We start from the raw sequence: 12,096 nt of genomic DNA, 5'->3' as shown, positions 1-12,096 counted from the left end.
TTTAACACAAGGATATTCAAGGTTGGCAAAACGTGTGTGCGTTTGTGTGTGTGTTTTGCTTAGAGTTGGGGAAACCCAACATTTCCTGCTTCTTACATATTTGTGTCTTGCTTCTCTCCCCCCCCCCCCACTAGAGCTCAGGAGATGGTTGTCGTCGCGCCCCCCCCCCCATCTTCACAACAGCTCTGCAAGGTAGCAATTGACAGTTCAGTCCCCAAGGCTGTGAAATTGCAAGCAGCAATTCTTGCCGATAGGTTGTTCTGAGCAGGGGAAATACATTTGTGTGGTTGGGTCACCCAGTCCACTTACTGGTAGCCGTGGCCATCAGGGCTCTTTCAAGTCCTGACACTGCACATTGCTGCCAGGTAATAAAAGACAGACAGACAGACAGACAGACAGACAGACAGACAGAGACTAAGCAAGGCAGCAGGGAGAACAGCACTGTCTGAGCATAGTGATGGAGCCAACCTGATGTTCCTGATTCTATGCCACGCCAAGCTCCTCACTGCCTTTCCCTTCCCCCTCTTGGTAAAGAGCAGCAACATCCCTGCAGAAACCTCTGACCTTATTTTACTGGAATGTCGCCTGGAATGTAGCTACTGCAGCTTCTTACAAATGTCAGAATCACATCCCTTGCCTCACTTGCTTTTCTGCTTTGGACCATCTACCTTTGGCATGCAGCCTGCAGAAGGTTGTCCAAGGGGACTAAGTAAATAAACAGACCAGGACGTTTTCACATACAAAATGTGGAGTTTGGGTCGTGCATAAACTGTAGGTGGGTGAGACCTGTGGAACACGAATGGTAGAGAAATGTGAGAGGTGACACACAATGGTTACCTGTCCCGTGGATGGATGAGCAGGGACAACGCTGGTTCCTTGAGATTTCACCTTGGCCTGCTGGTGGGTGGACTTGGGGATCTCCAAAGAGACTTGGCTGTGGATTTGGATGGGGAATGGAGTCCTTTCAGAACAGAGAGTCAGTTAGTTGCACTCCTCAAGAACCTCCAATTGGTCCACGTCCTGACAAGGCTCAGGCCTGAGCTTTGTTGTTGTTTAGTCGTTTAGTCACGTCTGACTCTTCGTGACCCCATGGGCCAGAGCACGCCAGACACTCCTGTTTTCCACTGACTCCCGCAGTTTGGTCAAACTCATGCTGGTAGCTTCGAGAACACTGTCCAACCATCTCGTCCTCTGTCGTCCCCTTCTCCTTGTGCCCTCCATCTTTCCCAACATCTGGGTCTTTTCCAGGGAGTCTTCTCTTCTCATGAGGTGGCCAAAGTATTGGAGTCTCAGCTTCAGGATCTGTCCTTCCAGTGAGCACTCAGGCCTGAGCAGTCATGTCTAATTCCAATAATATCCCTTAATGGGAAAAGCTTATTTGTGGTGAGGCAGTGGCTTGTGCTTTCCCATGAGGATCCTTTCCCACAAGGAAAACAACCACAAACATGATTTAGAAGAAATGGGATGGGGAGAAGAGGCCAAGGAGGTCTAGCTGACAAAAGAAAAGGCCTTGTTCCTAGAGCAATCCAGAGTCAGAGCAAAATGGAGGAAAAAGCAATGTGTAGTAGCCTCTCAAGTGTCAGTCCCATGAGAACAAACAAACTGAGTATTAAGGTGTTCTCGATTATATGGAAGGCTGGGCTCTGATGCAGAGGATTATATTGTGAAGAACAGGGCTTGGTAGGGTGGACATTCCATGACAAAGGACAGGTAATCTGTCATTACTTATAGGACTTAATTTTTCCCATGCAGCACAGTCTCAAAGGGTGTCTCTTAACCAATCAGAGCGTGCTTTATTTAATAGGTATCAGTGTGTACACTGCAAGGATTAAGCTTGTGCTACACAGGGAATGGAAACAAATGTGTTTAATCAGGGTGGAATATACTTGCTGGGGGGAAATCCATGACTTGCAAGGGATAATTAAGGGCCACATTACAGGTGCTGGCTGCATTAGCTGTGTCACCAATCCTAGGGGGATAAATTAGACATGCACTAACTGTTGTGATCCAAGGGGAAGTCCATTTCTAGGTCACTGCTGTGAATTCCTTGCAAATAGCAGCCACCCTGGTGAAGAATTTTGGATGAAACTGCTTAACAAAATGATACTTGACGAGCTTCCTCTGATCTCAAGCACAGTCACCGGATTCTTTGCTAATTGAAATCAGTGAAATTACACACATAGTCTTGGGTACAAGTACAATGAAATCTTACTGTATTTACTTACTGCATAGTCTTGGGGCATGCACAGAGTTCCAGTTCAACTGAGCTGCTTGATTACACCTTTCAAAAGAACCAATAATAATAATAATAATAAATTTTATTTATATCCCGCCCTCCCCAGCCGAAGCCAGGCTCAGGGCAGCTAACAACAATAAAACAGTACAAAAGTACAGCACAAACAACACTCTAAAATCATTCATTATAAAATTAATTAATTCAAGCCACTGGCAACCATTGGGCCAGAGCTCTGCGAAGATAACCGAGAGAGGGAGTCAGGCTGTGCCCTGGCCAAAGGCCTGGTGGAACAGTTCTGTCTTGCAGGCCCTGCGGAAAGATGTCAAGTCCCGCAGGGCCCTGGTCTCTTGTGACAAAGTGTTCCACCAGATCGGAGCCACGGCTGAAAAAGCCCTGGCTCTAGTTGAGGCCAGCCTAACTTCTCTGTGGCCTGGGACCTTCAAGATGTTTTTATTTGAAGACCGTAAGTTTCTCTGTGGGGCATACCAGGAGAGGCGGTCCCGTAGGTACGAGGGTCCTAGGCCATATAGGGCTTTAAAGGTTAAAACCAGCACCTTAAACCTGATCCTGTACTCCACCGGGAGCCAGTGCAGCTGGTATAGCACCGGGTGAATGTGATCTCGCAGTGAAGACCCCGTAAGGAGTCTCGCTGCAGCATTCTGCACCCGCTGGAGTTTCTGGGTCAGTCTCAAGGGCAGCCCCACGTAGAGCGAGTTACAATAATCCAGTCTGGAGGTGACCGTCGTGTGGATCACAGTGGCTAGGTCAGGGCGAGAGAGGTAAGAAGCCAACTGCTTAGCTTGGCGGAGATGGAAAAATGCCGCCTTTGTTGTAGCTGCAGTCTGCGCCTCCATGGAAAGGGAGGTGTTGAAGATTACACCCAAACTCTTAACGAACGGTGCTGGCACTAATTGCGCCCCCGTAAGAGATGGGAGTTGCCCCCCCAATCCCATATCGTCCTGTCCCAGCCACAGGACCTCTGTCTTCGAAGGATTTAGCTTCAACCGGCTCCCACGTAACCATCCAGCCACAGCTTCCAAACATCTGGCCAGTGTGTCTGGGGCCGAGTCAGGATGGCCATCCATCAACAGATAGAGTTGGGTGTCATCAGCATACTGATGGCAACCCAGCCCAAAACTCCGGACAAGCTGGGCGAGGGGGCGCATAAAGATGTTGAAAAGCATCGGGGAGAGTATCGCACCCTGAGGTACTCCACACACCAAGGAGTGGCGCGATGACAATTCCCCCCCAAGCGCCACCCTCTGTCCCCGACCAGAGAGAAACGAGCGCAGCCATTGAAGGACTGTGCCCTGGATCCCCACGTCGGCAAGGCGGTGGTCCAAAAGTTCGTGATCGACCATGTCGAAAGCTGCTGACAGATCTAGAAGAATCAGCAGCCCCGACCCACCTCGATCCAGCTGTCTGCGAAGATCATCTGTTAGGGCAACCAGAGCCGTCTCGGTCCCATGACCAGCGCGGAAGCCGGACTGGAATGGATCGAGAGCCGATGTTTCATCCAGAAACCCACCAAGCTGTTCAGCAACCGCTCTCTCAATCACCTTACCCAGGAACGGAAGATTCGAAACCGGGTGGTAATTGGATAGATCTAAAGGATCTAATGATGTTTTCTTTAAGAGCGGGCGCACCACTGCCTCCTTCAATTCCCCTGGGAATGTCCCCGTGCCAAGGGACAAATTGATGATATCCCCCAGGAGGGCCCGCACCTCGTCTGGACACGCTCTAATCAGCCAAGACGGGCACGGGTCGAGAGGACAGGTGGTGGGCTTTCCAGCTCGGAGGAGTCTGTCCACATCGGCTGGGGATATCCGGTTGAAGTGGTCCAATACTGGACCGAGGACCAAGTTGCATGGAATGGCAGAAAAGGTTAATTATTGGCAACTTTTGACACATGGTAGACCAACCTTTCTTAACTTGGTGCTGTCCAGATGTTTTGGATGACAATTCCCACCAGCTCCATTCATTGTATTGGCTGGGGATGATGGGAGTTGTCACTCCAAACATCTGGACAGCACCAAGCTAGGGAAGCTCATTGCAGATTATAATCTGTTAATTCCAATGTCTACTGTTGCAAGGTGTGACATAGATGGAAACTATATACAACCCAACAGAATTAGCAAGATGCACCAGCTAAGAATGAGGGCGTGAAAAGATGGCATCATCTCCTGACCCACCCCTACCAATATAAATACTGACTTAGCTCAGTCTTGGGCATTGATATCTGACTAACATCATGAAGACTTTAGGTGCCTTCCTCCTTCTCAGCATCCTAGTCCTTTCTTCACAGATGCCACCTGCATCTGGTGCAGGAAGACCAAAAGGTAAGTCCCAAGACAACCATATGCTATAAGGGGTATTTTTGCTTCTGATAAAGATGGGCATTCCCCCCCCCCCGCGCCGCCATTTCATCCTTTGAAAGCAGATCAGCGCAGGTTAGCCAACATGGTACCCCCTGAATGTTGGTGGGCTCCAACTCCCATAAGCCAGCATAGCCAATGAACAGAGATCAAGACAGTTGGAATCTAACAATGTCTGGAGGACATCATGCTAGCAATATTGATCTTAAGGGATGCTTGCGCTGTTGGTGACCCACTAAGCCAAACATCCATTCAACTATGGGCTGGTCCATGGTAGAGCCTGGTGTGGTTCTGGCAGGTGAGAGCGTGGGGACTGGTGGTTATGGAGAGGGGGCAGCCTGAGACTTTGGCAGGTCCTGGAGTGGGAGTGGGGTGAGTCTAACTGGTGCCAGAGTAGAACGATTAAAAAACAAACAAACCACTTGCCATCTCTGTTTCAATTACTTTGCGTGTTCAATAGCATATCTGATACTGAAGTCAAGGGCAGAATAACGGATGAGCAGGCAAACACTTGACAAATAGCAATTCTAGCTATGCTGAGGAGCATGCTTTTAATACTGGCAATGCTTCAAGATAGCCCTCCTGCAGTCTTCTGTAGCTCGTCATGTCTAGTAAACTCATCCTGCTTTTCTCAGAGCAGGGGGAACCAGTTTCCATAAAGACTGCTGAGGCATTTTCCCCTGTTCTTTCAATCTGGAATCAGACTTAAGCTATGGAACTTTTTTTCTGGAAGGATAAGTCTATAAATGGCTACTAGTCACAATGGCTATGTTCTGCCTCCATGGCTGGAGGCAATAATTCTTCTGACTACCAGTTGCTGGAAACTACAGGAGGGGAGAGAGCCCTTGTGCTTGGGTCATGTCTGGGGGTTTTCTAAAGGACTGGGGGATTTCTAAAGGCATCTGGTTGGCCACTGTGAGAACAGGATGTTGGACTAGATGGGTCATTGGCCTGATCCAGCAGGCCCATCTTACATCCTTAAGAGTAATTATCTGGCAAGTCCAAGAAGCATAACAATTCTGCCCTTTTCTTTCCACGTTTGCTCTTTCTGTTGCAGAGAAACCAGGACAGTGCCCAGTGGTTACTGTAAGATGTCGGATGATGAATCCCCCCAACTATTGCAATAATGACTTTGACTGTCAAGGGTCCAAGAAGTGTTGCCAAGGGATATGTGGAAAAGACTGCACCGACCCAGTATTTGGTACTGTATGCAACAAGATAATTGTATTGTGTTGATTCAAGTTTTTCACCAATGATGTTAGCATTTCCCTTGTGGGTGGTAATATGGGTTATGATTCCTTTGAGGAGAAGAAATCGGGAAATTGAAAGCGGTATTGCTTGCATCTCAGGAAGGATGGTGAAAATGTTCCAAGCATGGATGGCTGGAGAAGAAGAGGCTTAGCATTCTATTATGGCAGGGCTAGCCAACATGGTGCATTCCAGATTTATCCGACTACAAAACCCATCAGCCCTAGCTAGCATGGCCAATGGTTAGGGATGATGGAGGATGTAGTTCACAATGTTCAAAGGACACCACATTGGCTACGTCTGTATTATGGGGTGCAGATCCGGCTCACCCATTAGGCAAGCTGAGGCTGCTGCCTCAGGCAGTAGAAGACCCCCAGGCAGCATCCCCGCAGCTACACTGCCTGCCCCATCCCCTTCACCAGTGTTGGAGTGGTCTCACCCACAATTGGCATGATCTTGTTGAAAATTGGCACAAATGGTGCTGCTGCTTCTGCACCATTGGCAGATGCAGCAGGGCGCATATCAAAGCAGGTGGCAGCGGAAGGTGCAGACAGGTAGTGGTGGTGGCAGCAACATTGGCATGGCATGGTGGCCCTTTCCTCAAGTGGCAAAATGGGAAGCACCACCCCTGATGGGATGCAGCAATGGTGGAGAAAGGTGGGATTCTTTTCCTTTTAAGTGAAGACTGAGATCTCTCAGCAATGCAGAAGGGCTCCCTACCCTCATTCACCAACTGCAGGGCATCTCTATGGATCAGAGTGACTTTTCTCCAAAACCACTCTATTTGTGCCCAGTGACATTTTTGCTACCTGGATCCAACAGTTGCTGGACATCGAGAGTGGAAGGGCACTTAGAATTATCCGTTGGGAATAACAGGCCTGTGTTAGTTATGGCCATTAATTCCAATAGGTCAACTCTGAGTGTGGCCAACATTGGAAGCAACCCATGATATGCAAAATCTGTGTTCCCATTCGGTGGAGGGATCCCACTGGAAGTGACATCAGGCATGATGGTGGCATCTTAACTCTCTTCTAACTGTAGTATAGCTGTTGGTTTTGGTATGGGAGAATGTAATCCCAGGTGGAATAGATGGAGGGAGCGTCCTGATATTGTCCTGGTCTCCTTTCTCTTATTCTTACAGGGCAATTCATTACAGAATCATAGAATTGTAGAGTTGGAAGAGACCCTGAGGGTGATCTAGTCCAATTCTTATTCATGACTTATGCATATTACACTGCAGCTCTATATTGTTGCAGATCCAATCATGGATAATCATAACCTAATTATAAATCTAAATATAAATTACTGAAGTATTGAGTTTAGGCTCCTAGTGCTTATTAGAGACTTTCGTCAGAGATATGTCATGTTACAGCAAGAGAAGATATTATGTGTACTAGAGAAGCCAAGGTCAACAACTCCTCCTTCCTATAGTTCAGACAGGGCATGAGAACTGTGTAACCTGGACTAATCCATGCAGAATGTGAGTCATTATCACACTGCAACTATCTGTGATGGTAGGATTTAATCAAATAGATCTTCCTCTCCTCTTTCCTGTAGCATAAATTCTTGTTTCACTGATGGACACCCAGAAGCAGCAGCAGCAGCAGCAGCAGCAGCAGCAGCAACAACTACAACTACAACTACTACAACTACAACTAAACAACTACAACAACAACAACAACAACACTGCAACAAAAACACCTGTTCCATCCATGGACATTATTCTGATTGGTAGTCACCAGCCAGCTTCTTACCTCATTTGCAGGAGGAAAATCTAGCTGAATGATTCATTGATTTGGATCTTTGGGTCTCTAAAGTATCTGAAGCCCTTGATTTGGAGAGGGAAATGATAATCTCTCCGTTTATGTCTTCAGATCCCAAAGAAAGGCCCATTCATTACAAAGCTAACTCTTAAGATATCATTCTTCTGATTTACTGTAGACAAACTAATATCCGAGACAGAACTGAGCTGAAGCTGCTTTCCGCTTTTCATGTTGGCCTTTCATAATAACAGCTTCCCTCTTTTTTGCCTCTTATTGGAGTTGCTCTCAAAAGTCTCCTTCATTTTGGATTGCACAAGTCTTCACTGAAATTATGTGCAGACGTGATAGCATGCACTTCTGGTGCCTAATGTGATATGCCCTTTGGAGCAACATATTCAGCCATAGCCCCAGGAAGAAATAACTCTGTACCTTTCTATCTCCGTTTTGTGGTGTTGGATGGCAGACTTGTGCATACTTACAAACAGCCTCCACTGGCCTCCACCTAAAACAGTTACTCATGAGCAGCAACAACCCACATAATAGAGTAAGGGGCACAGGGACCATACCTTATGGCAGTGCCAGATGCCAACTCAGGCTCCATGTCTACTCTAGCAACACTAGAACAGGACCTAATACTGTCTCCCACAGGGGTGCATTCCCCTGCCCATTTTCCACTTTGATTTCTACCATCACCTGCCCAAAATATCCTTCTGTATTCAACACAGAATTGACAGGCCAGTCTCTACACCTGAAAAATATATGGATACAAACCTGAGCTCACAATGGCAATACCCACAAACCAGTAGCAGAACATTTCGGCCTCCCAAGACTCTCTGTAACTCACCTCAACGTACATATTTCACAACAAAGGGACTTCGAATGAATAAATACAATGTGAAACAATTGAGTTACAATTTGTCAAGAAGTTCATTGCCATCACTTGTGGGTCAAATGAAGAGAAAGGATTTTAATAAAGTACTTTATTATGGTCATAGACCAGCATATTTTTAAAAATCAAATTACCAATCAATGCCAAGATATCTGTGCCATCATGGCTTTCTTACAAATGGTTCCCTGCCCACTGTGTGTGTTGATAGGGTCATCTCAAAAATGATGAGTCAATTATCATTAAACTGCAGCTGTAAAGGGTGTGCCTATTTAACATACATATATCTTCTAATTACTACTCTGATTGTATCTCATTACCATTCAGTTTTTGCTTTATACCTTTCTCCCTTAAATAACTGCCAACTAAGAATTCACTTCATGCATCCAATGAAGTAGGCTTTAGTCCATGAAAGCTTGTGCTGGAATAAACCTTAATAAATCTATTTGTCTTTAAGATGCCTCAAGCCTCGTTGCTCTAACAAGCTTTGTTTGCCAAAGTCAGAAGCAATTGCTTCTGAACCTGGAACTTGATATCTGCTAATCTTAGCTATTCAGTAATATTTGTTTTGTGGCAACCAGCCAAGTCAAATTGGATGCTCTGCTACTGGCCAAACTAATGCTCTTGATTGAGATATGTGATTAACAAGAAAATGCAGTTCTGCAGGTGCATGACAACAGTGCAGAAGTCTTTGTGTTCAAAGTTTCCACTCAGACCAACATTTCAAAACCATATATGTCTGCCTGCCTGCCTGTCTAATATGACAGTTGCCAACATTTCATTATAGTCTAGCATTGGCAGGAAAGAACACAGATGAAGCTACACAAACAATGCCTGAGGTCAGAGGTGCATAAATTTTACATGCAACAAGGGAGTAGTTGGAGATTATGGGAGCTTCATTAACATGTGACTCCGAAATTCCTGATTAAGCAAGCTGTAGTCCAAAAACACAGGATGTGGGTGGCACTGTGGTCTAAACCACTGAGCCTCTTGGGCTTGCCGATCAGAAGGTTGGCAGTTCAAATCCCCATGACGGAGTGAGCTCCCGTGGCTCTGTCCCAGCTCCTGCCAACCTAGCAGCTCAAAAGCATGCCAGTTCAAGTAGATAAATAGGTGCTGCTGTGGCGGAAAGGTAAATGGCGTTTCCGTGCACTCTAATTTCCGTCACAGTGCTCTGTTGCACCAAAAGCTGTTTAGTCATGCAGGCCACATGACCCAGAAAGCTGTCTGCGGGCAAACGCTGGTTCCCTCAGCCTGAAAAGTGAGATGAGCACCACAACCCCATAGTCAGGGGTCCTTTACCTTACCTTTTTTGAGTCCAAAAATATTTGTAAAACAGCTTGAAGTTTTCAGTTTCCCTCACTTTCTCATTTTTCCAATATTAAATTCAGTGTGGTGTAATGGTTAGACTTAGAGTGCTGAGCTAGGGCCTGAGGCACCAGGGTTCGTAATCCCCACTCAGCCATGAAGCTCCTTGGGCCAGTCACCATCTCCTGGTCTAACCTACCTCACAGGGTTGTTGTGAGGGTGAAATGGGGAGGAGGATGACCATGTACACTACCTTGAGATTGTGGAAGATAAAGGCATTTAAGCAGTTTCGTTTATATTTCACCAAACTTACACATTTTTTGTATTCAGTTTTGCCTAATATACATATTTTTGCAAGCAATTTCCCTCAATATAATGCAGTCTTGTATGCTATTATCACCATGTGCATTTTGTGAAAGCATCCCCCATTTTTGACTGTACACTTGCATCACAAAATTAAAATGCAGACAGAATAGAAATTCTCTCCAAGTGTGAGCTGTTGGAACTTATCCTACAGAGGTGCTGTCAGCGGTCTTGTAGAGTGGGTACTACTCTTTCCGAAGCACCTCACTAAAACTGCTCACCTTGGGAAGGTTGACCAACAGAAGGGTTTCTCAGAACCTAACATTTGTTTGCAGAGAGATGTGTGCAGGCGTCTATAGGCAAACAAAGTACAGTGGTACCTCGGGTTATATACGCTTCAGGTTACATACGCTTCGGGTTACAGACTCCACTAACCCAGAAACCTCGGGTTAAGAACTTTGCTTCAGGATGAGAACAGAAATGTACAGTGGTACCTCGGGTTAAGTACTTAATTCGTTCCAGAGGTCCGTTCTTAACCTGAAACTGTTCTTAACCTGAAGCATCACTTTACCTAATGGGGCCTCCTGCTGCCGCCGCGCTGCCAGAGCACGATTTCTGTTCTTATCCTGAAGCAATGTTCTTAACCTGAAGCACTATTTCTGGGTTAGCAGAGCCCTAACCTGATGTGTCTGTAACCCAAGGTACCATGGTACATACATCACAAGACTAGAATAGTATGCATTTCTCAGATTTCTCCTGTCGGCATTGACCCACAGGTCAGCTGGTGGTATTGGGGAATTTTACTTCCTTCCTTGTAAATACTGTGAAGTCAATTGTTTAATGACCTCTGTAGCTCTCTGCTAGGATTTTACTATTTAAGCAAATGCCTTTCTCTCTTTCCTTCTCCTTCATTTCCTTAGTCCCCCATTTGACATCTTTTAGGCCAACCCTTCCCCAATGCCTTGACCACTGGGCATGTTAGTTGAGAGTTGTGGTCCAAAATCCCTGGAGGGCACCACATGGTGAGGGCTGCCATATATGAAAGAATTAAAGAGCCATTGTCCCTGAGCATCATTAACAAAACAACAGACAAGAGATTATCATTCATTATAGTGTTCTAGGTCAGTATTCTTCAACAGATTGAATATCAGGGTGCAAAGGATGAGTGTGCTTGAGGCTATCCATCTAAAGGTGTGCTATTGATGTTCAGCGATCAATTCTTGTTAATGTTGATTGGTTGGTTCATATACTGTATATTTTAAACTGTTGTGTGTAGCTTCATCTGTGTTCATTCCTGGCAATGCTAGACTATAATGAGGAGGCAGTGATGGTCATCTACACAGATGGTTTTAAAAGAGGATTGGGCAGTATGTACCTTACAGTTACTTTTTGTAACTGACAACCCAATAATGTGTACTCTGTGTGTTTTTCTGTTACATTTATGGTGCTACTGTTGAAAACCAATAATTGGGTATCACCCAGTATGTCTGATCTGGCATCATAGCAGTCACAAACAGTATTGAAAATGGGATTGTGTAATCATGATCCTATAATCATAAGAACATCTGGAACAGCCCTCTGTAAACCAAGGATGGGGAATCTGTGGTCCTTCAAATGTGGCCGGACCACAACACCCACCATCTCAGAGTATTGGCCATGCCAGCTGGGGATGAACTCCAACATCATCTGGGCTACCAAAGGCTTACACCCTTCCCTTAGTGGCTGGCAGTGGGACAGAGTAATCTGTGGGGTAAATGGCCATATCCCAGCATCAACTGATTTCACAAGCATAACAGAAGAGAGAAGGTTAAGCACGTACAGTAAATTAATATCGGTTTTTTATAGTGGGCTGAAAATGCTGGTAAAATATTCTCAGTAAAGAGAAATTATGCTAAGCATGAGGATGTGAAAAGATACTATCATCTCTTAGCCCAGCTCTACCAGTATAAATATCTGCCTGTCTTGGTCGTAGGCATC

General features: G+C 45.8%; 1 long non-coding RNA gene across 1 annotated transcript; it reads left to right on the top strand.

The window, feature by feature from the left end:
• Positions 1 to 4,467: 4,467 nt before the first annotated feature.
• LOC310680047 lies at positions 4,468 to 8,964 on the top strand. The gene is made up of 3 exons (XR_014512628.1): positions 4,468 to 4,575; positions 5,669 to 5,812; positions 7,417 to 8,964. It is a non-coding gene; the product is annotated as an uncharacterized lncRNA (long non-coding RNA).
• Positions 8,965 to 12,096: the final 3,132 nt, after the last annotated feature.

The sequence above is a fragment of the Podarcis tiliguerta genome, assembly GCF_965153285.1.
Source record: "Podarcis tiliguerta genome assembly, chromosome: 6".
In the NCBI taxonomy this organism is placed as follows: Eukaryota; Metazoa; Chordata; class Lepidosauria; order Squamata; family Lacertidae; genus Podarcis; species Podarcis tiliguerta.
Note: the sequence above shows the minus strand (reverse complement) of the source record. Positions and strands in the feature narration are given on the sequence as shown.